The following is a 27540-nucleotide window of genomic DNA, read 5'->3' on the forward strand; positions in this document are numbered from 1 at the left end:
CAGGGAACCAAGTTTTGGGTTCAGAATTTCTTTAATTCATGAACACTGTTTTTCTGGTGAAAAAGCCTCATGACAGGGCAACTATTATAGAACGAAGGTACATATGTAACTGTGTAAATGTATGTGTATCTTTGATGGATAAATATCAGGGCAGACGGGGATTCCAGGAAGGAAGCTTTAAGAGACAAAACCAAAACTGAGCTTTTCATACGGATTTGAAAAACAAATTCTGAGGCAGCTTCCAGTCTGAGAACACTGTGGTTTTGTAGATCTCAACTTTTAACCCAAGAGCAACAGACCTCTGAAATAAAATGATTGACTTAAACCTATGAAGAAAATGTGGAAACTGGATGATGCACAATCTAAAATTAAAAAAAGGATCCTCAAAAGATACTCTTCTAGAGTATGAGTTCTAGAGTAAGTAAGAAAAACAGATCCCATACGTTTGTTGCATCATCTAACTTCTCAGAGCTGCCTTTGGCCACAATAATGAGCAGGTGTGTTAACTACGAAGAAGAAAAAAGACCGACAGAGAAGCACAATGGGAAAAAGATAAAACTCGAGCTCCAGCTCTTTTTCCAGGTGGTTCCATTCAGAAGGAAGGTTTACGTATTCCAGTGCCGACCTGGGATAACCTTTCCGTGGGAAACCAACTTCAGCCCTTCAGCTGACAATGTAATTTATTAAATTTACTCATTCTAAAGACAGAAAGTAAAGAAAGTAAAAAGTACATTCCTTTTCCTAAAAAACCTTAATTTCTGACCAGTCTGAACATCCGGCATAAAGTCAGCCGTTTCCTGTAGTGTAAACCGAGGTTTTTATATCCCTCCGAGAACACCGATCCATCAATGCCGGACAATCTCTGGGAAATGTGATGAAAATGTCCACTACTATTCTGAAGTGTGGATTTTTATTGAGGTTCCCCTACTTTGAAACACAGTACGATGGTTCTCCCTGAAAACATCTGGGAGTCATCTGTTCCGCTAGCTGAGGCTGTGAACAGGTGTGAGTCTGCATCCTTGGCCTTTCACCCTTTTCATGACCCTAATGAGCTTGCTGGACCCTGAGCAAGACGGCTCTGTCTGAATGGCCAAGGTCACATTTCCGGAGACTCGTGCCGCCATCGATCGGGACTCATTTGTTGTTCGGTGAATAGTCTGCAGGTCAGGGCTTGCAGTGATGAGAAAACCTCTAGTTCTAAGTGCATAATGAGATGATGTGCGTAAAGAGCTGCGGAGAGGAACCGGTACAATAACGTGCAGAAATATTCAAAATAAACGTACCGCTGTAAGAATTAAGCATTTGTATTGTGCTGGGACAGCAAGAGCAACTACAGGCCAAACTATGAAGCCAATTTAAAAAAGAAAAGTTCTGTTCTCTCTCAAAAGATTTAATCACAAACCACAGGAAGTGGATGGCCTAAAAATAGCCCACCAATTTTGCCTTCAAACCTTTCAGTCTGGAGTGACCATAATAGGTCCAGCAAACCCAGCTGAAGCCACGGATTACTATTGCTGAAAATAAACGTTAAGTTAAACCTTTTTTTTCTTAATCCCTCACTTTCTGTGTCTTAAAAGGCTCTGGGTGATGCAAACCCTGGCAAAAAAACAAAACAACCAAAAACAGTTGGATCACCACTCCTGAAAGATGTTCAATCAGCAGTTTTTATTTTGTAGGGAAACATTTTTTTAAATAAATCATAAATATGGGACAAAAGTATTTTACTGAAATGCTCAACAATGTCTTTGTACACATTTCAAAACTACTAAAGTTTCAGCATTTGATGGAACCTTTTCTTTCTTCAGATAAAGTTGATCATAAATTTGATTGACTGATTCCATATTCTGTGCCAGGGGTTGGGGATGGGTGTTGCACTTTGCTGCAGTGAATCTTATGAGCTCCCCAGGGAAGTCAGAAGAATAACAAACACTTCCTGTTTATCTCCACAGTCAGTCAGAACAGTCTGTTCTCGTCCAGCGCTCATTCCTACACAGATACTTTGGTTATTACTTCAGGACTCCGGACTGCCATCACTTAGTGGCCTTTTGCAAACTAAATTTTACAGCAATGCGACTTGAAAACACATGGAAAGAATTCCTGTTTTCATCATCTTCAGAAACATGCACCATGCTGTGAGACTTTAGCATGAGTACATCACCAACACGTATGCTGATGACGAGCATTAGTTAGAACCAGGTATGTTGGAGCAATGAGATGTGTAAACCATGCAGGAACCTCAAACATAAAGCTGGAGTCTGAGCAGCAGTTGCCCTTTAATTTGTATATAACTTTCTAGAACTTGCGCCGGCCACCTGCTACAGTAAGGAACATCCTGTCTCATTGATGCTGAAAAAGACAAGTTCATGCATTTGATTCTTCAAGGTTCCTCATTGGGAGGGTGTCTTACCATGACTCTGGACAGTCTCCATTAGGAGGTCTGATGAGGATCAAGCAGGAGACATCATATTTCTCCAGTCTCAGTTGCTCTTTAATGACTTCCTGTGAAATCCTAAATAAATAGTCAAATTCCTCTCCTGACATATAAAGATGTTTTGGAGCCAAGACAGGAAACTGTTGCTTCACCCCGTCTGTGTACAGGATGCTGTGACTTGTACATCAACTAGTTTTATTATTATGGACAGTAAAATTAGTTAACATTTTGATTTTCTTCATAAAAAAGGAAATGAATTAATTTGTAAATAAAAACTAACTTTTCTTCTAAATCAGAATTTCTGTAAGTATCGATAAGTGTCAGTATAAATAAGTATTGATAAAACCGCTGAGGGGCTTTAAAGCATTGTTTCAAGGTACCACTTTTCCTTTCAAATGAATAAATAACTTTGTTGATTACTAAAAAAATAATATGTATTCATCAATAATGCTTCCAAGGCAAAAAAATAAATAAATCAAGAAAAACCCAATGTGGTGGAGGAAAGTGGAAGTAAGCAGCACTCCTAAATTTAATTGGTGCTCCCAGAACTTCTATGTTGGGGTACAGGACTACCTAAGTCTGGAGTGGAGTGACAAAAGCAGATGGCCAATTTATGATGCTGATGTGGCACAGATTTGCTTACGTTAAAGAAACATTTATCGAAGACCACCACCTGACTTTACTCTGCACTGTTGCCTTACAGCTAGAAGGTCCCTGGTTCGGCAGCCAGGTGGGGCTTTTTTCAAGTTTCTCCCCAAACTTGTGCGGTGTTTCTCCAGCGTCCAGCGTGTCCTCCTACAGTCCAATTATGTGCACTTTAGGGTTAATTGGTGATTTAAAAATCACCCACAGGAGTGTCAGAGTGTGATCATTTGTCTACATGTGGCCCTGCAATGTTTCTGGTGACCCCCCTCTGTTATTGTACACCGACCTTTCACCTTTATAGAGCTGGGGTAGGCCCCACCGGACCCACATGACCTTGGATAGGAAGGAGAGTGAGTAGATAATGGATTAATGGATGGATGAAATAAAATAAAGAGTGCAGATGCGCCTGCAGAGATTAAGAGCCTATCTAGTTAAAAAACATGAAAGACCAAATACCAGCTGACCTTTGACACAACTGCATCACTCAGACACACACGTGCCCCGTCTTCCCTCCAGCAACACAGTCAGTGTGTTTCCAGGCTCCGTCTGGGAGGGGTGGGACATGTTTCACTGATTTACTATCCCACTAAATTAGGTGGCAACATCCTGCTCCCTAGCTAAGGGGGGGTAGGGGCTTCCTCAGAGTTATGATGCACTGTAATGTCAAGTGGATTTCTTGTCTGCTGGGCCAACACACATCGTCCATTGCTGAGGAACCCCCCCTAATAACAAACCCGAGACAAAGGGTCCTCAGCACCGAGGGCTGGGCCACCACTCCACCAGTGTTTTAGCTGATAAGCTCCACTCAGCCTTGTCTGCAGGAAGCCATCAGACACACATGTACACAAACCAAGTGAGCAAAGATCATATCCGAGTTTTAATTATTCTTTCCCAATTGTGTCAGAGTGGACGGAGATGTCATGGCTGAGTCCCCCCCAACCCCACATCTGCCACTGAGCCAACAGCACGGAGATACAGCAAAACGTTGGAAGACAGTTGCACACAAGATGTCAAACTAGCCGCCGTTTTAGTCGAGAGCAAGTTGGAGACATGATAAGCTTAAGACTGCATAGATGTGCTTCATTAAGATGAGATAAATTAATCAGTGTCAGAGCTCTTCTTGTGTGCTGAAGATAGGCCGTGTAACTGTATACACCATCACCCCCATGCTGTGCGGGGTGTTAGAGGGAGGGGGGGCCGTTACTCAGGGGTCCATTGTGCACCGATTACCCACATGACGGGTAAATGATTGTGTTGATTAAAGCCAGCTGAGCCCAGAACAGGCTCATACAGCAGCAGACCATCGGCACGTGGCCCTGACATCCATCTGGCTTTTCCACGACATGCCGACGGGCCAGATATACGGGCTTGTTCGTCATTAAGCTGCTGAAAATCAAGCCAAGCTAAACGAACAAAGGCTTGTTCGGCAAAGCTGGTGGAAGTGAGATCCGACCAGACAAACTCAACTTTACATTGCGACGCTGACCATGGCTGCCCACTCATCAGCTGTAGCTACTGCTTGGCATTCCCCTGGCTCTGCAGGACTTTAGCTCATTTGAAGAGGCAGATGAAATGTTTGACTACGGCATGCAAAATGTTACACAAAAAAAAACACTCCAAAATTCTGAACCATTATTTGTAAGCACTTCTAATCGTCTTGTACATGATGTGTGTCACACAAACAAAGTTCACCACTCAGGGCTTGTTTCAGCTGACCCGTACGAGGCTCCGTTAGTAATAGCAATGTACCAGAGGAAAACTAATTCTTAATTTCCTTTCAAGTTCTCGTTTCTCAATAAAAGAATCAGTTGTTTGGCTTCTGATGCAACCTTTCAGAGTTTTCCCTAAAATATCACACAAACCCCAACCAAACACCAACCACCAACAAAAATCTACACAACCACATACAAATTTCCTTACTATTACATTTTTATATATGTTATCCAACTAATTTTATTAAGTGTTCATAAATATGAGTGTACAGTTATTTAGTTACTTTCAGGGAGTCATTCATTACTTCTCTCCATGACTGCAACAAATCAGCAGAAGTGAGACTATGAGTTGCTGAAGTTGAAGACGAGCATTACTCTAAGTCCCATAAACACTTCCTAACAAGTGTGGATAAAAAACAGATAACACATTCTCACCGTTCGAGCCCCGTGGGCCATTTCAGCACAGGTCTGTTTCTGATTTGCTCTCACGAAAAATCTTGGGCTGGAAGTGAATATATCAGACATTAGTAGTTGACTTTGTATATCAAAATCTTATGGTTCCCTAAGAGAAGCCAATCTGTAAACGTATGTAAAAGAGGGCAAGTACATGCCATGTAGGTGCGACTGCTCCTCATGAGAATAATTTTAGAACAAAGTTGTGTCATCCATAATTTCAAACAATGTCAGAAGTCTGCATCTAACCAGAAAAACACAAACGGCCACACAGAAGGTAGAGCTGCCATTGGGTTTCCTGAGCGGTGCGCCTTCGTGATGACTCTCTGAGACTTGGAGCACTTCAAGTAAACAAAGGGGCTGTGCGGAAACACGATTGAGGTTGGAGTCCTGCAAGTGCTGGCCAGGATGAGGTCAATCGTGCCTGAGCACGGCCAAGTGCCATCTAACCTCCGTATTAAAGAGGGGGGCTTGCAGTTCATCAACTGACCACTAGGGGCTGGGTTACAACAGAGAGTTCATCCCCATCGACTCCCACATTAAGGAGACATAGACATTTGATTGGCAGCCAGGTTAACCATCATCACTTCCTCATCCGTCATTGTCATGCTATGAAGGTTAGCTTAGCAATCGTGAGCTAGAGCTGACCCAGCGTCGGCTAAAAGCAGCGGCCGTTTCTGAGTTCACCACCAGACAGAAAATATCCAGGTTAACAGTTACCTCCTACATGCTTTAGCAGGGCTCTGCAGACCAAGTCCAACTGAACAAGAGGTCCAGGCTGGGCTGTGTAATCACAATTTCAAACGTGTCTTAGCTCTGTACTCAACAGCGTGACCTCCACTGACCTCAAGCAGGCACGTTTCCTCCGGAGTATTCAAACTGCAGTCAATTGTAGCATCCAGCCTCATTTAAGTCGAAACTTTAGGCATCCCTTACTCACCGTATAGTGTTCTCATTAAATATGCTGCAGATGTTTTCCTGCCCATTCTACAAAAGGGAATATTGCTTGCAGAAATCAGTACAAAAGCAAAGCAGCAACACAATGAGAAGTTCTCTCATTCAACAACCTCTACAGGATGAAAAACTACTCCAAAAAACACCTTGACCTCAGTAGTACAAATCTGAGTTAATCACATCTGCTCTGGAAGCGAACAATCAACACACATTGTTCCGATTACATGCGATTTAAGTGAAATGGTCAGGTCGGGCCTCAAATTGTTGTCCCAGTGCACGCTGCAGCAAAAATGTGGGTCAACACTTTTTTCTTCCCGCGCTGTTCTTCCTCTCCCGGCACCGGAGTTTCCTTCTCCGAACAATGACTGCAACTTTTCTTTCTTCCTCCCACAACAGCGGGACTGCAGTGGGAATGGGCACCATTGTGTGCACAACAGCCGCGTAAAGCACAACGTTCAGCTCTGAGATGTGACACAAGAACTCAGTGACCTTCAGACACACTCCAAAGCAGCCATTTCAATAAATCACAAGCATCGATTGTCGAGCGACTTCATGCCCCTCAGCTCTCTCCAGCTCCTGGTTTGGGTGGCATAGCTGGGTGGAGCTACAGAAATAAGGCCTTCATCTCTGGCCGCTTGTAAAACTAGAATACTGCAAAGAAGAAGAAGAAGAAGAAGAAGTGTCTGACACTGTTCATCCAAAGCTGAGGTCTATATTGAAAAGTACACTCCAGTAACATTTTCAAGAACCTATTATTTCCCCTGTTGAAAAGGAGGAAGAGAGGATAAGTCTGGGAATTGTATTGCACGCCACTGGCTAGTAGCCACTAAAGATTTATGATCGGTGTCTGTTTTATTACTTTGTCAACAACTTAGAAGAGCGTTTGTGTCCAAATGTACACAACACACCATCGCAGCAGGACTTTTTCCCTCTATTCTTTCACAGGCCAGGCCTGCCGGCTTGCCGGCCCGCAGATCTGCGGTCCTTAGGTCAGGAGCTACCCTTTCCTCTTCCTCAGACTCTGGAATGGAATGTGAGGAAAGCAAAGTCGAGAATGTTTACACGCAGTCCATAGATGAACTTGGAACATCTAGCAATCATCAAGCAGAAGTCTTGATATTTTCCAGATTTTCCATTACAGTATTACTCCTTCTTAACCCACCCCCCCAGCTAATTGTATAAATGCATTAAAAGGTGCATGGCTAAAAGATTTTGGTTTATCTCGGTCTAAAGAGGAGCAAGCAGAGAAACAGCCTCAGCGAGGTGGAATCCCCGCCCCCACCGAGGACCGCCGCAGCACCGTCCAACGGGTGAGAGATAAGGAATGCACAAGATTTCCTGCCTCGCAGTGTAGCGTTCCCCAAACATCAGCTGGTTTATGTACTGCAGCCCATTGCCAAGGCAACCTGGCGGCAAATCAGGATGATGCACAAGAGCAGTGGTGATTCAGGGGAGGGAAAGAGCTCGGCCTGTTTAGGCAACAGGCTTTCATCGAGGCCCAAAAAATATGATTTTAAAAACAGAACTTATAAAATCACCAATTTATATGGTTGGGTTTTTATTTGTGAGCTTGGGGCTGTGGCAGTGACCCATGTCAGGATGCTAATGACAGTTTAAAGATATAAATTCCCTCAGTGTAAGTTTCAAAACTGAAAAATTCACCTCATTTAGATCTGTTATCAACTAATTAAATTTGTGTCACTATTCCAGCAACGTTCTACTTCAGGTGAAATGCACAGCTATTCTGCCTCCTTCTATCAAAGATCCACGTGACTTTGAGTAAAACTCAAACTCATCCATATTACAGCTGATGCCCGTGTTATTGTAATAACCCTGATCACTCGAGCAGTTAATTGCACATTTACGGGTTTTGTTCTTCGCCGCAGCAGGGTGGGGGGCCGGGGGCTCGAGGGGGGCGGGGATGTGCGCATGAGCGGATATCGCAGCATTTACAGAATGTCTGGACCAAGGGTTTGGTTTGTCTGCCTAATACCTTTAATCTGTCCCCCCTTGCCTCCCGCTGCTAGCATCAATCCCAGCGCAGCATCAACAGACCCGTGCCGACCTTCACTCCTCCGCCTCCTTCCACCTCCGTTTCCCTCTGCAATGCTCACCGTATCTTTCAGCCTCAAATCATTCCTGCAGCTCCTGGACAATGTGCCATTACAGGGGCTGAACTGAGATGGAGGAAAACTGGATATTAAGTACCTCTTAAAAAGATGGATTGCTTTCTGAAAAAAACATACATGCTGTGATTCAGCTTAAAAATTGGCTTTCAATACCTAAGCAATTGGAAAAGCTATCAACCTCCTGTAGCTTTGATGCAGGCCAGTTCCTGCTTTTAATGTGTGCCTGAACGAGTTGGACTGCTCGGCATACACAACACTGGCTCATGGGTTATCTCCACATCACTCCAGAGCTCCAGGGATGAGAGGAGCACACAGACAGCCATAAAGCAAGGCTTTTAACGCTGACGGTCTGCATTTCTTTCTACTAAACACTTGAGGTTCTTGGGGCTTTTGCTTATTCACTGCCCTACTAAGGTCCTTTGGTAACATTTCAACCAGGTTGAAGTCTGGTCTGTAACTGCACCATCTCAGAACTTTGTTCTCCGTTTCAGCCACTCTGATGTAGATTTGCTGGCGAGCTTCTGATCGCTGCCTTGTTGCATGACCCAGTTGCAGCCAAGCTTCAGCTGTGAGACAAACAGCCTCACACTTGCCTCTAGAATACTCTGGCATGCAGGCGAGTTCATGGCCGACTCCATGACTGCAGGGTTCGCCGATCCTGTGGCTGCAAAAGCTAATAGGCCCAAATAATCACCTCATCACTGCCATACTGGCCAGTGGGTGTGAGGTGTTCCTGCTGAAACTCTGTTTGCAATAAAAGAAAGAAGCTGTACTTACTGATTAGTAATACTCAGTAGCACCTGACTGCAACTTTAAACCGTTAAACCTTGTGGAAGAAATTAGGCGTTACTAGGCATTGACCACATAGTACATGACTGCACAGAGACAAACATGATATGTTATTGTCTGAGGTTTTATTCGCGTAATACTAAGACCCGCTGCTATAACGTGATTATTTTTCCTTTTAGAAAAAACTAACTTTTGCACACGGCTGTAAATGAGTCATGAGTTAGCGTGAGTGATGAAGAGAAGATGCATCATGGTGCGTGGCAGTCGGTGCTGATGCTTTAAAGTACAGGAAGCTGAACCTACATTATTCCGTAAACGAAGAGCATACGGACACAAACACGACCCAAAAATAACCCCCTCTCCACGGCTGCTGGGATATGCTGGGGTCATTTGAGTTCCTTCAGTTTCCTACAGGCTCCTGTGGTTTGTTTACCCCCACACTTCCTGAACACTGATGGCAGATAGTTTATACAAGTGGATGGGGAAGAAAAACAGCACGCTGCTCTGAGAGGGTGCTGCATGATGCAAAAGAGGAAGGAGGAGGAGGATGAGGGAACGGGGGCAGTAACTTAGCAACCAGGAGCACAGTACAAGGGGATCACATGATGGCCACATGTGATATTCACCGCAAGGGAGTGATGGAGTGCACGTTGGAGGAGGAGGACATCTGTTGGAACAGGCTTCCTCTCCATCTGCAGAACTATGAAAAGGAAAAAGGAGCCAGGATCTACGCGAATACCTGTGTTTTTCATCAGAATTCATCAGAGAGAAGATGAGGAGGCTCTGGTGCACGCATGGAGAACACCAAAGGGCAAGCTGAGAGGGATGCCGGGGTTACCTTTACATGTGAATGTAAGAATAACTCAAGTAGAAGGAGACAAGCACGGGCGGCTGATCCTCACGGATGATGAAGAACACCCAACTGATCTCAAATCTGGAAAAAGGACACAGTTTATAACAGCACAAATAAACGCGTCGCCTTTCAACGGTCCATTTGAAGTGTGCTGCCAGTGCGAACCTGCTGGAGATCAGTCTGCTCTCCCGAGGGATGAAAGCAAAAGCCCCCATTTCAACAAGCCCCTCCAGAGAGAGAACTCCATTCATCCACCCCTGAGTGCTTCATTCGTTGCCAACAAAGTGGTGTGTCTTTTGGTGAAAAGCACTTTTTGAAAAGACCTTGCCGTAAACGAACGATATGTCTCCGGTCCACTGTTTGGATTTTGTTTGTCCGTTTAGTTACTCCACAGCAAAAACAGAACGACGGAACCAGTCCTGGACCGTTAACTTTGTTGGCTCGTTCGTCTTAAAGCTCAAACACAATATGATGGCAGTTGGATCCGAGGATGCACGAGGGACCGGGAGCAAGGCTGAGCACGCTGTAAAAGCGCCCGTCACAGCTCTCCACTCGAGCTTTGAAGTGCATCTCAAACTCGTTACATAATTGGAAAGAAAAGCACGGAAAAATATAGAAGCCTATTTTAGTCAAATCACAAATCTGTGCAAGAATTATGATGGTGTCGATCTTTTCAGCTGTTTTACCATTTAGCCTTTTGGTTTAAAATGAAGCAAGATCACCGGCACCAGGAAGGGTTTCTTCCTGACTCTCCTTGACTGCATGTGAGACTGTTTTTTCAATGGTTATACAATTTGCTTTCGCATTTTGAGAAAGGATGACAATAACTTGATGGGTTAGAAGGAATGGAAAGATGAATGACCTGCAGCTACTTGTCAAATCTAGTTAAATTAAGATGCTCCGGCCTTAAATCAGCACAGTTAACCAAATTGGTCACACCAGGAAAATGAATTACATACTTAAATTGAATTGAGGACTGTGGGTAGAGGCTTTTGTATCTGACAGGCTCATCTTCAAAAAACATTATTTCTTGGTCATCATGGACACAATCACATACAAACACAGAAATCTGAGGATTTCAGGTTCATTCTATCCTTAAGTGACAATAAAACCAGCTCCCATCTCCAAAAATAGTCCCATCAAAACAATCATAATTGTTTTGTTTTTTTTATGCCAATATCAAAATGATCCTCCACTGGTTTCTGAAGGATGGTACATTCACAAGAGCTGCTGTCCATGCCTGGAGGTCACGACCACTCACAACACAAGATGGGGTATGTGCAAAATAACTGTTTTTTTTTTATTTATCTCTGTCTTATGTTTGTTTTATGTTGTTTGTGTGTGTTATCTCCCATTCTTTTTTTTTTTTTTGGGGGGGGGGGGGGGGGGGTGTTAAATTTGATTAATTCCGTTAATTGCTCAGCTCTGTGTGAAAATAAAACCGACAGGAGCCAAATGCACTTAAGGAGATCTCAACTTCACAAAATCTAAAATAGAAAGCCACAAACATGCCTTAAGTGAGGCCGCAGCCAAGTGACAAGAACAGTTAACAAAAGTGCTTTCTCAAGATAAAAAAAACTTTACATAATCAAGGTCAATATCCAGCTCTGGAGCCAGAGCCCGCTGAGAACCGTCGGCCAAAGTAAACCCGCCACAGCCGGGCCCTTTCCTTAAGTTATGTGGCACATCAAGACCCATCCATCAATCTTAGTCTCCCATCGAAAGTGATTTATGGCTGGGGAGTTCTTTTAGCCAGTTTTCTTTATGACTGTGCTGAAAAGCTTAATGACCCCTCCCTCCCCTTTCTCCTCCTCCTCTCCGTGCCATTGAGCCTGATAATTGAAGGAAGTGGACAGGTCACATACGTATCTTATATGTGTGGACTGCGAGTCATGAATTTGGCTCGCTACCACGGGGGGGCAGCTGAGACGAGAACGGCCCCGGAGCAGCGGTGGGGCCTGGTGGAGGACCTCCAGGGAAAAGCCGGTCCGGGGAGCGAGGGACTCTCACGGACAGTGGGGAAATTTTCCCACAATCGAACACAAACAGAGGCGCAAAGGGCGGGAATAAAAAGAAAATATAGAGATGCAGAGGACCTGATAGCGACGATAACGCAAACCAAATAAAGACATGCAAGACCATATCTCGTTTAAAGGCATCAATCTTCATATAGAAAATGTGGTGTCCAACAGTCTTTCGCGGGCGTTTAACCCGAAAGTAACTAAGTAAACTTTAGAGACCTACGGGGCTGTACAGCCTTCCACCAGCTGATTTGACCAAATCCATTCAGTTCACTGGTAAATGACCTCATTAAGGTAATCTGTTTTGAGAAAAATCCACCGCTACAAATCCCATCTGCTGCGTATTAAGCAGGGTGTCAGGCCACCGGGGATATCTGGCTTGTTAGTGTTGAGGAGTTCAGGCTAATTCAGGGAGAATTTGATCTTTCAAACAAACAATGAGAGATAAAAAAAACAACCTACTATCCAGACCCGTAGAGGTTGTACAAATGATGGACTTAGCCTCCAACACCCACTGGTTCGTGGACTTCAGTTTCAGAGCCTCAGGTTTGACATTTAAGCTGAGGTCATATTGATGTTTGAGACCAGACATGATGAAAGACAATGAGCACTAACACGTCACTCACAAGATCCTAACACTTGATAACTCAGCGTGAAGTAGCATTTCCAAAATGAAAGGAAAAGACTTGAAACTAACAATAGATCTAACTTATGCCAGACGTCATTTTATATTCCCTGGTGGCCGTTAGGAAGAATGCAATCTTAAAGGCACACCCTGAACATTTACATGGAAGTATAACAATCACTTTAGATGCCAGTTTAAACATATAAACAGGTTAAACAAGACCTGGCTGTCGCTCGTCATCGTCTACTGTATCCCGTATGCCAAGACAATCGAGTCCGGACTAGAGACCAGCCAATTGATGAGTTGGTTATCAGAACCCAATCAGCTCTAGCTGGTGTCAGTACATGCGAGTGGCCATGAAAAAAAAAGTCTTTACTTTGGAAGCTTATAATATTGAGAAACCCAGTCTCTGCCATCAGCGAGACCAGGGTGGTCATTTTATCTCACAGCCTGCAGCCTCAGTCTTTCTATCTATTGGGTTAAAGTATGCAGGCAATTGTACTTCTGTAAGTGTGGTTTAATGTGCATCTATATTAATCCACCAAAGTACGTCCACCATAGGGGAGAACCCTACGCCGTAAACCCCGCCATAGCCTCACATGCACCTCTCTAGAAATGTTACTTCATGTCAGTTTCTGATTTGGTCAGCTTCGCATTCCCCTTTAAGCATTTCCCCTACATTACCCATTACCTAGCAGACAGATTGACTTAGAAAAAAAGAGGAGCACAATCCAGCCAAAAAGTAGAGTCTTGCAGTGTGCCAAAGGTGCAATTTCTTTTTTTTTTTTTAAAGGTTTTTGTGGCATTAGTAGGTAGACAGGAAATGGGTAGAGAGGGGGGTTTGCAGTATAGAGCGACAGGCCGGAACTTGAATCTGCGCTGCCCGCATGAGGACTATAGCCTCTACAAATGGCGCACGCTCAACCCACTGAGCTATCCAGGGCCCCAAAGGTGCAATTTCTAAAAGGAAAAGGGCACTCATAAAGTACCAGCTGGAAACAAAGTCAAGATTACAGCTAGAGAATCACCTTAAAAAGAGTTAGATTGTGTTAGTTCTTATAAAATTTAAGGAGAGAAGATGAAGATGGTAAAAGATGTGTCTTCAACACCTTCTTGAACAAAGAGTAACGGTCGAAGAGAACTGTCTGGATTGAGGATCTTCTGAAGGATGGCACTGCCAGATGGCGTTCCTGTGTGGAGTGCAATGAGTGGCCGGGAGTGTAAGCCTGTGTGATTATGTACTTTTCCACTAGAGGGGGTTCTGGCAAGTTTCTCAGGGGCCGGATCACTAATGCGCATCTTGGGGGTCTCTGTTGATTGGGTATTCTACTAGCAGGAAATTTAATTCAGCTCTCACGTGGGCACAACTCAACCCGCTCGGCGCTCTGGAAATCCTCTGTGAGTTCAGTTCTTCTAATCTCAACTTACTATTGCGATGTACGCTAAGAAAGCAAACACGAAACATCTCTGTCCCTTCCTTTTATGTTGGTTATCCCCTCGTAAGCAGTGTTCGCTCAGTGGTTCTTGTGTGGCGCTAAGTGTAATGGAGACACGCCAGCTGAAGGAGCAGGGGAGGGTGTTCCCTGGAGGAGGTTCCCATCTCGCAGGTTTACCCCGGGACCCCCACACCTGTTGAGTTGAGGTGGGTGGGAGCCGACACAGGTACCACGGTAGGACAGCAGAAGTCATTTCAGTTTGATCCGAGCTACTGCTGGTAGCCAGTTAAAGCTAATAAGCAATAGAGTGATGCAAGCGTTATTTTTTAGGTTCATTTAAAAAACGCTGCTCGCCGCATTCTGGACCATCTGTAAAGGTTTTTATCTGGGTTTCAAGCCGGGTAGAAAGACAAGATTGCTGTAATGTCAGCTCCAGCTCGCACAAATTATGCTTAATTTGCTCCTTTGCTGGCCTACATAAAACAACCCGCACCGCCACCTAGCATTTGGTGTTTTAATTAAAGAGCGACACAAACGACAGCGAAAAAGTGCGAAACGTCAACAATCTGGGCTACGTGGAACCATAAATCACACTTCAACTACATACTTGGAAACTCTTTGAACAAGTTTCTTTACAAGAGACAAAACCAAATCAGTTACGGTAACAGGTCAAAGATCAGGCATCAAAATATCAATTCTCAATGAAAAAGTTGCCTGAAACTGCCAGTGAAAGAGCTCCATCTTTTATGGACACGGTTCTGACCTTCAAAGAGAGCAGTAACTAAGGACTTCAGAAGCCGAGAATTTTAATTCCCCTTTCTAACTGGATAACAGAGTCCTACTGCAGTGTCCAACAAGACTTTGGTCGTGCATCTCTCCGACCGTGACCAAAGACAAACTGGCCTTTCTGTGACTGATGTTCCCCTGCTAAAAATCTGAGGGTTACATCTCATGAAAATGTGGCATGCAAACCTTCTTTCCAGTGGGTCAGCAAAAGTCTACAAACTTCCTTTTATAGAAGTAGCCCCCAGTGCTGGATATCATGTCCATTATAAATAAGACATTGGAATGCAGAGGGAGGGGGGAGAAAATAAACATCCAAGCTGCTACGTTATCTTCACCCAGCTGTGCGGTTTAGGAGACAATCCTGAAGATGATGTCACGCTGGCATCGTGTTACTGTTGGAGTTGTGCTTTTAGAATGGTGTACAGATAATCATTCATTCAAGAACGAGGAAGTCAACACAGACCTTAAATGTGATAACTACAACCCTTATTAAAACAGTTGCAAAGTAAAAATGACAATAAATGAAAATAATGATGTCCAGCTGGTCCCATGAGAATACATGACGCACTATCAAAGGACTTGCGATTCTGCTAAAGGTGTCAACGGACTGCAGGCTGCAGATAATATATCTAAAGGACTGAAATAAACATGTTAACCGAGTATGAATCTAGTAGTGCCGACCACATCTCCAGTCGCTCTTCACCATGACTTCAGAAGCAAAGGGGATATAATATGTAAAGGTGAGGAAAACCTGCAACCAAGAGAGTATGGCAGGGCCGCTGACGCACTGGAGGTTTGATAAATGATTCCATATGTGCGCCAGATCCCAAGTGAAAGAGCTGCTTTGTGCTCAGTGATGTAGCACGCGCACAGGTCTCAGATGGACTCCCTCCCCTTCCACTTTCTGACAAAACCTATGTGGCCCTTTCTCGGTAGCTCAGGGTAATATTAGCCAAGGAGCACGAGAAGGAGGTACGGATGCCCAAGTCTCAACCCGCTTTCCTGCTGCCTGTTTTGACGGGAGCTAATTGCCTTTGACTACATGGAGACAGCGGACCAAAACAAGCACCGCATTGAGTCGGATTTCTGAGGGGTGAAGGAGGGCAGAGGGGAAAGGCAATTGACCAGAGAGGGAGAGAAAGCTGTCATGAAGGGAAGAAATATTAGGACATTCTCAGCCTCCATTACTCCCAGTGCTAAATGAGTCCCAGTCATGGGGAAATAATTGTCAGAGACATTAAAGAGGCAATCTTAGATGAGCACCTGCTCCCTGCCCATTCAGCCCCACTTCCAGTGACAAAAACAAATGATCTAACCGTCATGCAGCTTTATAGGGGCCACCAGCACTCCACTGTGGAGCAGAGCAGTGCACAAAAAACCAATGCCAACTTCCTTCAACTTACAGCAGAGGTAAGAGTGAGTACTGAGAACCACTGCCGAAGTTGTACCAGCTCCAACTAAACCAGTAGGATCCTGGATACACTGTGCTGTTGTTGGTATAAACTACTGTAAACCCATGTTATAGTCCACAACAGGATATGAACACAGGATAAACCCCACCAGCGAGCAGACAGCCTCCTCACAATACTGTCAATAAATCTAATTATGACAAAAATATTCATTATAAAACTTTCATTTTCTTTGAATGTTTCATAGCAGTTCAGACATGTCACGTCTGTGTTTTCCTCTAAAAGAGCAACCATCAACCAGACTTTTGATGAGCAACGATACCAAAAATCTGGTTCAGTAAAGACAACAGTGCAGATAGAATCCCACAAACATCCCTCCCTCTGAGATTTTTCACCAGAAATGGACATTTCTGAAGAAGTAGCAGCAAACCCTGGTTCCTAAGAACAGCTGCGCTAACGATGACAAACTGCACAGAACTTTGCCCTTTCTTCAAATAATGATTTGTGTGTCTTGTTTGTGTTTCACAGGAAAAATTTGGACTGACAACAACATTCCTGCGTGTCCTTTAAATCTGATGTTTATGGGTGTATGTGGCGAGGGAGTGACAGAAAAAGGAGACCGAGGAGGAAGAAAAAGGAGGCGGAGGAAGAGCAGCGAAGGATGGGAAAATAAAAGGTCTCCTGCCATTTTTTCGACATTTGTTTAGTTGAACTCTCCAGAAAAAGATGTCTCCTCCTTAAAAAAAAAAAAAGAGATGTGACACATGGACCCAAACTAAGCATAGCCTACAGATTCAGACAGTTTGTTTTTTTTAATTCATGCAACAGAATTTGTGCAGAACAACAGAAAAATGCAGAGAAAAGAGAGAAAACGTACATTACTGATGCAAAAGAAAAACCGCAAATAGTTTATGCATCAGGATATAAAATGTCCTCAAATGGAAAAAAGGTGTACTCCTTTTTTCACACAAGTGAATATTAAGATTGTATCGCAGCACTTCACAGTTGGGTGAAGCCGAGGCCGAGTCTCTGGCAGACATGGAGCATTCCTGCTCCGCTGCAGCGCGTCTCGGGTTCTCCGCACAGAGAACAGCCTCACTACTGTATGTGAGAACCAGACCAGAGCCGTCGCTGCCACCCGGCAGCTCGCCGGTCACTCGGCCCCAAGGGTTCCGGGAATTTTTAAAGCTCGTAAACTTTCCACTGGAACAATGGTAATGTATGTGAATTCACAAGAATAAGCGTGAAACCTGTAAAACTGCAAGCGAGCGTCTACTGTTGTAAACAAACTACGGTTTCCACCGCTCCCGTCGAAGCTCCTCCAATCAGGGCCAGAGGGCCGGTTTCTGAATGTCCATCACAGTCTTACACATGCCCAAGTCAATCCCCACCCAGGGGCGGATCTAAGATTCTAGTAGATTAGGGGTTTAGCCAGGTGCGAGCAAGTTTGTCGGAGCTGGGGGGGATTCTGATATCAATTTGATATCCGCCACTGCCCTATTGCCCTATCCATTTAAAATTTGCCGTAGAAGCTGGCAGCGACAAAAGGAAAAAACTTCTTCTTCTGGACACGCAGGCTACATGCTGCTTTCCTGCGCGTGCTGCCACTCTCTGGTGAATTCCAGTAGTGCACATTATATTCGCACCAGCTCAGAAGCGAGATCCGGGGCTCTTGAGAAAACATCCGGGGCTGTAGCCCAAGTAGCTACCCCCTATATTTGCCACTGCCCCACCCCCTCTGCTCAACAGCCCCTCCCCCTGCTCTTCAAGAGGAGCAGGGGGAAGGGCGTTACATTATCGCTCAGCAATAATATAACAAATCGAGGTAGATCACTTCATAAATAACAAACATCCAGTCCTCCTCAAGCAGTGGTGAGCAAATGTTTACCTGAAAAAGGGGAGTGGGGGTTGTCTCGAACACACAACTGGGGCCGACATTCAGAAACACGCCCCCTGGCTGTGATTGGAGGGGCCGCGACGGGAGGGTCGGAAACGAAAGTGGCAATTTCAGCAAATATGACAAAAATACACTTACCAACTGCAACTTTAATGTAAGCTAGCTAACAATATTTTATTGACAGTTTAAGAGGCTAGCTACTGTGCTGCTCGCTCATTCCTTCACTTTTCTACCTGTATGTTTTCTGTTATCCTACAAAAACATACATTCAAGTCTTATTTACCACAAGGATCAAAGAGCACTCATCTATAGAAGCCACAAGTTATTAGTCTCTTTTTCTACTGGGGAAAGACTTGCATGAAACCAAAAGCTGTGAAATACTGGCAGCCTGCTGTACCCACGAGCAGGACCACGTGTAAGGCCCACTTTACGCTCCTATGTTGAACTCATGGCATTGGGCTTCCATAGTGGAGACCCCTTCACTGAAACTGCAGACGTTGCACCACCTGAGCCTCTCCAGTGGGCTAGCGTAAGTAGGCATCAGGGCGACGGGCACAGCTAGCTAGCATTTAATTTCTATGTTTTCCCTGCTACCACATCCTCTGACAAACTGGATCAAAAGATGGATTGCTGCAATGTCGGGAAAAATTGTTGTTATTCAATGTTTTTCCGATGCACTGCAACATCAGCTTTGGCTCATTTGCTCTCCTCCCTTAACCGAGCTAAACGACACAAAAAGTATTATTGCACAATTTTGCTTCAAAATAGATTAAACAATATGGATTAAAATGAAATGTTGAGCGAATCCGAATGCACTCATGCTTAAATCAACCTCTAACTTTAAATTATCAGTCCCTCAGAGAGGATTTGATCTGCACATCTTTGCAGGCGTTTGCAACCCGTTCTGCAGACACTTGGCACTCAGGTGATTATACAGGTTGAGAGCTTTAACCTGTCTAAGCCCGTCTTCCACCCGTCTGTGCTTTTCATGAGCATTTGAGAGTCAACATCTTCAGCACAGACAAATCTGCAAATCTTAGCGCTTTCACTTTCACACTTCACGTATGAAGGCACAAGGAAAGGGATGGGGGGACGTGGGGATGGAACCACTAGTGACTGACGATCAGGAACAACAGACGCACCACTTTGCCCGGTACAGGATTATACCCCCCCAGCTAATTGCTCCCAGATTTCTTCTGTTTGTGCCAGCAACTCTGCACAGATAATGTGAGCCCGTCTATCCACCACACCAAGAGGAGTGTGGTGGGGAGCGGAGACTGGCACAAGCCTTGTGCGAGCACTGTGGCCACTTGGTGTGTGAAGAGTGAGGAGTAAAAACAGAAAAAGGAGGCCTGCCAACTCCTGGTAATTTTAGGATGAAGTTTTATGAGGCCAGTTTAGGCAAAAACGAATATGACATAATGTTTTGTTGTTGTTGTTTTCACAAACCCAATACTTAAAAAAAATTGAACTTTGAAAAAAGAAAAAAAGACAACATATGGGCAATCCTAAGTAACCCAATGATTCAATAGTTTGCAGCAATAACTGGAAGTAGCTGCTGTTTCTTGACCTGACTATTGACTTCATCAGTCTTTACTGTAGATGATGTGGGAGAATTCGGGTGCATTCTTCTTCACAACATTTAACATTACGATGTGTCCTGGTGCACTCCGGATCACTATCCTGCTGCATGAACCAGTTTTGACCAAGCTTTAGGTTCCAGACAGGTTCCTTCACATTTGCCTTTATATTATTCTGGTGAGGAGTAGTTCATGGTTGGCTCAATGTTCTGCAAGGTGCCCGGGTCGCCAAAACATCTCCCTGCTTCCAAGCAGGTGTAAGGTGTTATTGCTGATGTGCTGCATGCTTTCTGCTTTATGTGGCACTGTGTATGGTCCAGAGTTTCCATTTTGGTCTCATCTGTCCATAAGGCATTGCTCCAGAAGTTGTGTGGTTTCTTCAGATGCAACTCTGGCCACAGTCATGCTTGCGTGTTCCATCTGAAAGGAGTGTTTTCTCCTTCCAACTTCTCAACACACACACACAATATATCATTAAATATTTTTCTAATTTTGCTTAAATGTTACTATTAAACATGCTCAGTGTGGCCTGCAGGCTCTGAGAATTAGCTCTTGGGGTTTTTATTATTTTCTGAGGGCGGGGAAGACTACTCCTGGGAAGGTTGGCCGCTGTTTTGTATACTTTCTAACTTTGACAACAAGAAAGCATACGACGTAGAACACTGACCCCTAAAATACTTCCCAGAAACTGGCAATTGCTTCTTTCAACTGACAATCGAACAAATGTCAACACGCGATGAAGAGCTCACTGCTTATGTCTTTCCCTTTTGGCACTGTGTTGACAAACCTGAATGCATCAAGCAACAAACTGCCACATCTACCTTGATAGAGGTCTGCACGCCTAATGATGATAATTTCATCAAGTTAGAATGATTAGCCACACCCCTCTGCAATTTACACTCCTAAATCCCATGGAAGTTCCAAAGGGGTACTTAGTATTGATCAAGTCTTTTTCTAATGGTTTCATTTCTTCTAATTCTCACTGAGAAGAAATTCCCACTGTAATGAGATTAATTTTACTGTTTTTTTTAATGCAAAAAAACAAAACAAAAACAAACTACAAAAAAAAAAAAAATCATGCATACAAACATTGGATTACAGCGTTATTCCACAGATGACTGTGTGTTCCAGATGTGGATCTATTATACAAAGTGGCACAAGAGATGCAGGAAAAATGGTTTAACATGACCACCCTGGTTTACGCACATACCTCAGCCTGGCTCCATGGCTGCCCTATCCTGCCAACCACCCCACACCCCCACAGGGCACAATGAACTGCCAACCAAAACATCTGGCACTGTTGGACACGAATGAACCTCTGATTCAGCTGCCGGTCGGGGGACAATGATCCCGTCTCTTCCCTACAACCTCCGCCTTCCGTGTGGCAAAAACCAGGCCCGGCTCAGCATCATGTGTGGCAGCACACAGCAGCACAGAGCCACGCTGTGCTGCGCAAGGACCCCACCACCGGAGAAACAAACACACACAACCAGAAATCGTACACACTCCGCTCAGTCAGCAGGGCGGCAGCCAGAAGCAGAACACCTCGGCCCAGCGGCTCTGTTACTCTTGGATGTCACCAGTGTTTTTCTTCCCCTCTGAAAACACGCAGGTAGCTGGAGAAGCTCGAAACAGTAAACCTAAAAATACTCGAGGCAAAACACTCAAGTAGCTTCACTAGCCTGACTGGAGAGTAAAAAAAAAGACAAATATTTCCATTTCATAGATGAAATCAAATATGCAGCTGGACCTGTGGAAGAGATTAAAACATTAAAAGCTCAGTGGATTGGAGATCTACAGCGAGCTACAGAGCTTTACAATAAATCCATCCATCACCAACATGCATTAACACATCTCTGCGGGGTTATTGATCCCTGTGAAGTATGTGCATTACACACTGTTAAAAAGTTACCGCAGCAGCCTTGCACCTCTGGGTTAATATGATTAAAATGAAATTTATATGTCTTAATCTTTTTTTTTTCTTCGTTTGTCTGAACCACAGCCAAACAGCTGAGGATCACCGTGGCTTTACTCGAAGCTCCCAAACCAGAACAGCCCTTATCCACTGGGGAAAAACAGCAAATGTTAAGAACTCCTCATGCAAAGCTTTGTGGGTGAGGAGGAGGGGATCATTCTGGGCTTAGCATGGTGCTGCGCTAGTAAAGCCTCAACAACTGGCCAAGAGGAGCCAGTGCGGCATCGCTGCCAGATGTTCAGCCAGATTAAACAGATCTTGATGCCTTCTCTTCCCATAAGCGGACACACGGCTCGAGCTTCCAGTGCAGACGCCGTTGAGAGTCGCGGCTAAACTCTTCTGCTGGACTTTTAATTGAAACTTCAAGTTTAGTGTCCACATCCATTATTGATATTTAGACAGCCAAGTTGTAAGGAGACACCTGTTTTCTGTTTCAGAAAGAAATATTTGGACTTGCTGATGTTTGAACGTAAAACAGAACCAGAATACCTCCTGCTGCCAAATGTAACTCTGGAGAACAAGAATTACTGCCCAGCGCAAAAGAATATCAATCACAACTTGCAATTCATTCAGCATAGGTATCACATTCTCATGCAAACAAGACAATATCTTGCAAAACAAAAGAAATGGACTGACCTCCTTTAAATGTACTTCATTTTTATTCTTCAACTACTGCACATGCAAAGTAAAAAGATGATCCTGCTTTATGCCAAGTACATTTCTACAGAGTAAAAAGGGAAAGTTGTAATGCAGAATGAAAACAGGGAAAGGCTTCTCCACTCGGATGGCACAGAACCATCACTGCACATCATGTCTTGGCATGAGTGGCCGTTCATTTCCAGAGGGGCTGAAGCGGAGCTGGAGTCGGTGCTGCTGAGGTGGCGCAGCGCCCTCTATGGGCGCCTGCGGGTACTGCCTCCTGGTCGTTTAGCCCAGTGAACGCACAGCCGCATAATATCCAGGTCAAATGCACAGAGTGGCATGAAAATTATCATTTTGCTCCCTCCGTATGTCAGAAATGGCTATTAATAGGCGGAATTTATACCGATGGAGAATATATTTAGTGGAGGGGCACTGTCATGCGCAAAAAGTGCATATAAATTAACCAATACGTCCCTATCAGCGGCCTGTAGCGTGTTATTGCCAAACTGAAGGGAGACTGGATGGGAATTATTTGCACTGTAATATCAACGCATAATAGCTTTTAGAAAGGTTACGATCAAGTGCTGGGTCTGAAGTGGCATCTGCAGCAGCAAATCGCTTCATCATTACCTTGAACATTTGGAGATGCTCTGCTATTTTCATAAACACCACAACCATCCACTCCCACGGCAAAGCGCGTCCACCGTTTTCCAGCCGAGCCCGCGGCCGCGGAGCGCCGTGCGCCCTGACGCACACAGACACGGAGAGCTTACCTTCCAGCTTCTCGGGGAGGAAACGGTCGCTGCTCGGAAATAATAATCCCTGGCCGCTGTCAGCTGGTGCGACGCGGGCAGAAAGGAGCGTGAGCGCGCTGAGGGCAGAGCCGATCCCCGGTGGAGAGCTGCTCATTCAGCTGGGTGCGTGTGGGGATGAAGCCGCTGACAGGTCGCTCCAGCAGCAGCACCACGCCTCCTTCCTTAAAGCCGCCGCGCGCCTGCATGACGGGCAAAATCCGCGCTCCCGCGAGCTCAGCTGCTCTGAGTCACAAACCGAGACGTGCACATGTCTTCTGCTACCAGTACACTGATATAAATATTGTGCTTGATCTACTTAAAAAAAAATAAGTCAACTTTTTTCATGAGATTATTATGTTGATCAAGAAAGACTAGTCTTTGTATAAACTACTTAATTTTTTGTATGTAAATAATACATTTTGCAAGTACATTCAACGTAATTGTGTTAAGTTTACTTTATTTATCAAAATTAAGTTGACTTTATTTACCAAAATTAAGTTGACTTGACGTGCAAATGAATTTTGTAGACTTCGTCTGAACAGCCAGTCATCTTACGGGCCTCAAACTGGAGCCTGTGTGTGTTCTGCAGGATGCCAGATCCGGGCAGAGGGCCAGGACAGGAGGATAGTGGGGGACCCATCTCACCCAGCTCACTCCCTGTTCCATCAGGTTGCAGGTTCAGGTCCATCAACCAAAACCACCAGGCACTCGAACAGTTTTTTCCCCCAGGCCACCACCCTCCTAAATAAAGGCGTCTCAACCCTCCGCTTCTAAAAAAACCTTTAAAGAACACTTTATTTAATTTTTCATTCCTGGCTGCCATCCTGTAAATACTCCTGGATGTACATATTACATACATATTATATATATTTTACTTAGTTATTATATTTTATTTCTAATTGTTATTTTATTGCTCAGTGGTGCTGTTTTTAGCAGGTCAGATTCCTGTATACATTGTACATTTGGCAAAAATAAAGAGATTTCTGATATCTGAAATTATGTAAACTAGCTGAGCTAGCACGCTGGCGCATTAAGTTGAAATTTACTTGCCGCATATAACGTGTACATGAATGGCTGTCCCACATATCCTGCATTCCTTTGGAGCATGGAAAAAACATCTGTCACTTTACCCATATGCTTCTGAACGTGCTTTGAAGCCCTTTCCTCCTACTGTGCGCTGCCATGTTGGTAGGAATACACCCATTGTATGTCAATCAAAGTTACAGTAGCTGAAATAGCTATAAAGCTGCCAGCCTATGTTTTTAGTGGAATATCTTATTTCAGATGTTGTTTCTGTGGCAAAATTAAAACTTCCTGCTGCGTTTAGCTGAAGCTGAGTGAGTATATAGAACCTTTCTGGGCCTATGTCACGATAAAAACAGAGGAAGCCTGAATGAAAATACAAATACGCTGTTCAGTAGGCAAAATATGAAATTTTAAGATGTCCTCTTGTTGTGTTGTTGAAATCAACATTTAATCACATGCCAGCCACAACTCTATGAGCAAAAAAAACAGAAAATTACTCAGTTGGTTAAAAGGCGATACAGCAAGAAGACCAGAACGAGGCAATGATCAAAAATGCTTGTGTCTGCAGCGCACATGACATAGCAGATGAGTTTTAAAAAATGCATTTATTGTCACGTGTATAACATAGCATGTGGTGGTTATCATACCCATCTAAGCAGAAATTGGATGGACAACAAGAATAACGATAAATCAACCTTCCTCTGAGTGTTATCATACGGGTGTGTTGGACTACATCCGTCAGGGTTAATATCCATTAGTAACACTCATGGTGTTTAAGTAAACGTAGCTACTCAGACTGGGTCCATGATGCGAGTTATACAATTATTATTTTCACCCATAACTTTTAAAACGAGTTAACTCAGGGCTGCTAACCCAGCTGCACACAGGTTACAGTGGAAGTTGTTTTGCCTCCAAATATGCCCCGCCAACCAAAATATGTCATACTGTTTACTAACAAAAAAGGGATCTATAAACTGGCCATTACTTTGCATGATGACGACAGATGAGGAAGTGATAACAGCTGTCCAGTGGCTGAGCCGACCATCAATCATTCACATTAGAAATACATTCATTGCTTTATATAACTCCTCTGATGTGGTACAAGAAAGTTCACCTTCCTCAGAGTTGTCATGGGTGTGAAATCAAACAATAGAGACAAAACCGTTTTTTGAACTGGCTGTAAATATGTTTATTTTGTCTGTAAACTTTTACCTTTTAACGTAGCAGTCAGTGGAGATTAAAGGCTGAATTATGGTTCTGCGTTAAATCAACGCAGAGCCTACGCCGTAGGGTACGCGGCTACGCGGGAGGCTCTCTGTAGCCTGACGTGCACCTCCCAAAAAATTTAACTACGCGTCGAGGAGATGCAGACCCAACGCAGACCGAGAGGGCTGTGATTGGTTTGCTTGGTAGAAACGCATTTCCGGTTCCGGTTCTCTCTCGGTCGCCATTGTTCACTGTGACCAGAAAAGCCGGAAGCTAAACAAAGAATCAACTAGAGACGACGATAACAATAAAATTGTTGTAATTCAGCCACACTGGAGGGTTTTCGAGCATGAATCGCCTTTTCTTTTCTCTGGAAAAGAATGCAACCCCTTAGCGCTCTGGGGGGGTATTGCACCGCGGCGAAATGGAGTGACGGAGAAGTCCGAAGGGTTCACGACGGCGTCACGGCAATGGCGTAGGCTCTGCGTTGGTTTAACGCAGAACCATATATCAGGCTTAAGTCACTATTTCAGTTAGCCTCCAGTGGCTAGTCGAGGAACTACAATTAATCTTATTTCCCCATGGGATTCAACTCAGAATTTGATTGGTCGGCACTTGAGAGTATCAGTCGTCCACATCCTGGTAAAAAATAAGGAGTGCATGGGTGCATGGGTGCATGGGTATTCTCCTGAGCTCTAGAGGTGCTAGAGCGGCAGTTGACCGCTGGCAACCGGTCAGGGAGCTCTGTTCTCTTCCCAAATCACATTGGCAGCTTTTTTGTTTGTACATTTGTTCTAACATCTCGAAACATTTTAATCTACACTAGAAATCTTTGGCTTCCATAAGAATAACCAAAAACAGAATACTTATCACTATTTTACTCATTAGCCAAAGTCTACAACCAAAAGTCAACGTCAAAGCGAGAAACACACAGGAGTAAAGTAGTAAAGCAGCACATGGTGGTAACCGACAAATAACATTGTCATATATGAAGGCCTCAGGTAAAGAAGGTGGGGGGGGGGGATGAAAAGTGATCCCATCAACACTTCTTGCATCACTTTTGCATGTGTTTTGGAGTTCTGGGGAGTGACTGTACAAGGCAGACTCTGCCCTCTCCCCTGGTTAATCCAACAATGGGTCTGTTTGTGCTTTTAATAGCAAAAGCTGTCTTGAATTCACCAAAAGTGCTTAGTAGCTGAAGTGAGGACGGCGAGCCGTTTTAAACTATAGACTGGAATGCAGGTGTCACTCCCACCCACAAGTACATATACATTTAGAGTTTATTATAAGTTCAGTAGATGCAGTAAATACAAATTAACTCTTGTACAGCTTCAGAACTGTTTTCTGTGCCAGGCTTCATGTTTCTTTTTGCTCTCGAATGGGATAATTCAACACTTTTAAGCTGGCTTCTAGTGGTTGCTCGAGGAACTGCACATTTTTTCACTAAACACTGGATTCATTGATTAAAACCGGCTGCTGCTCTGAGAGAAAACCCAGAATTTCTGGCTATGACCTCACAAATTTGCAAAAAGAAACTCATTAGGTATTTCATTATATACTCAATATATATTTGCAAACTTGAAATGGATTCAGACTATGGACGTACAACTTGGGAGAAAACTCCCATCACAACACAGATGTTGCACATCTGAGCCCTAAATTCATGACCTTTAAACTGAAATACTTCGATGTTCTTGTTTAGGTGGCTACAAACAAAATCAGGTCATTTTATTTCTCCCCAGATACTCTTCATTGTACATTTAGGCTGACCTCGTAGCTTGGGGTGCCCCGATGGCTACGGGGCCCTGCGTCTCTCCATAGTCTGCAAAAAACGGCTCTGCCTGCAGGTTTAATAACGTTTGGTAAATGCAAAAAAAGTTCCTGCTGGCCCACCTGCCAAGCATTTAATCCTCTTAAATACGCAGGAACACAATGGCTGGCTGTGTTTTGATCTCCTCACTCCCTGTAATACCTCATTAATTGCATATTCTGGTCAACCACTTTGACCTGGTCTCTAACATAATTTCCCATATTTAAGAATAAAAACAGCCCCCACTGTACTGTTTATGGAGAGGGAGTGAGATAATTCCTAAGCAACAGAGTAACGGTCAGTAAACATGGTTGGGTGGGAGTGGAGGCGTAAATTGCAGTAGGTGGCCTGAAGTGAACTCGTGGTA

General features: G+C 44.2%; 1 protein-coding gene across 1 annotated transcript in view; it reads right to left on the reverse strand.

Annotated features, from left to right (window-relative positions):
* The window catches only part of daam2 (dishevelled associated activator of morphogenesis 2), a 133235-nt gene extending 109974 nt beyond the window's left edge, over positions 1-23261 (reverse strand). Inside the window, exon 1 of the mRNA XM_061743113.1 lies at positions 23111-23261. The gene's annotated coding sequence lies outside the window, so the exon portion shown is untranslated. The remainder of the gene's footprint in view (positions 1-23110) is intronic.
* Positions 23262-27540: the final 4279 nt, after the last annotated feature.

The sequence above is a fragment of the Cololabis saira genome, chromosome 16 (genome assembly GCF_033807715.1).
Source record: "Cololabis saira isolate AMF1-May2022 chromosome 16, fColSai1.1, whole genome shotgun sequence".
In the NCBI taxonomy this organism is placed as follows: Eukaryota; Metazoa; Chordata; class Actinopteri; order Beloniformes; family Belonidae; genus Cololabis; species Cololabis saira.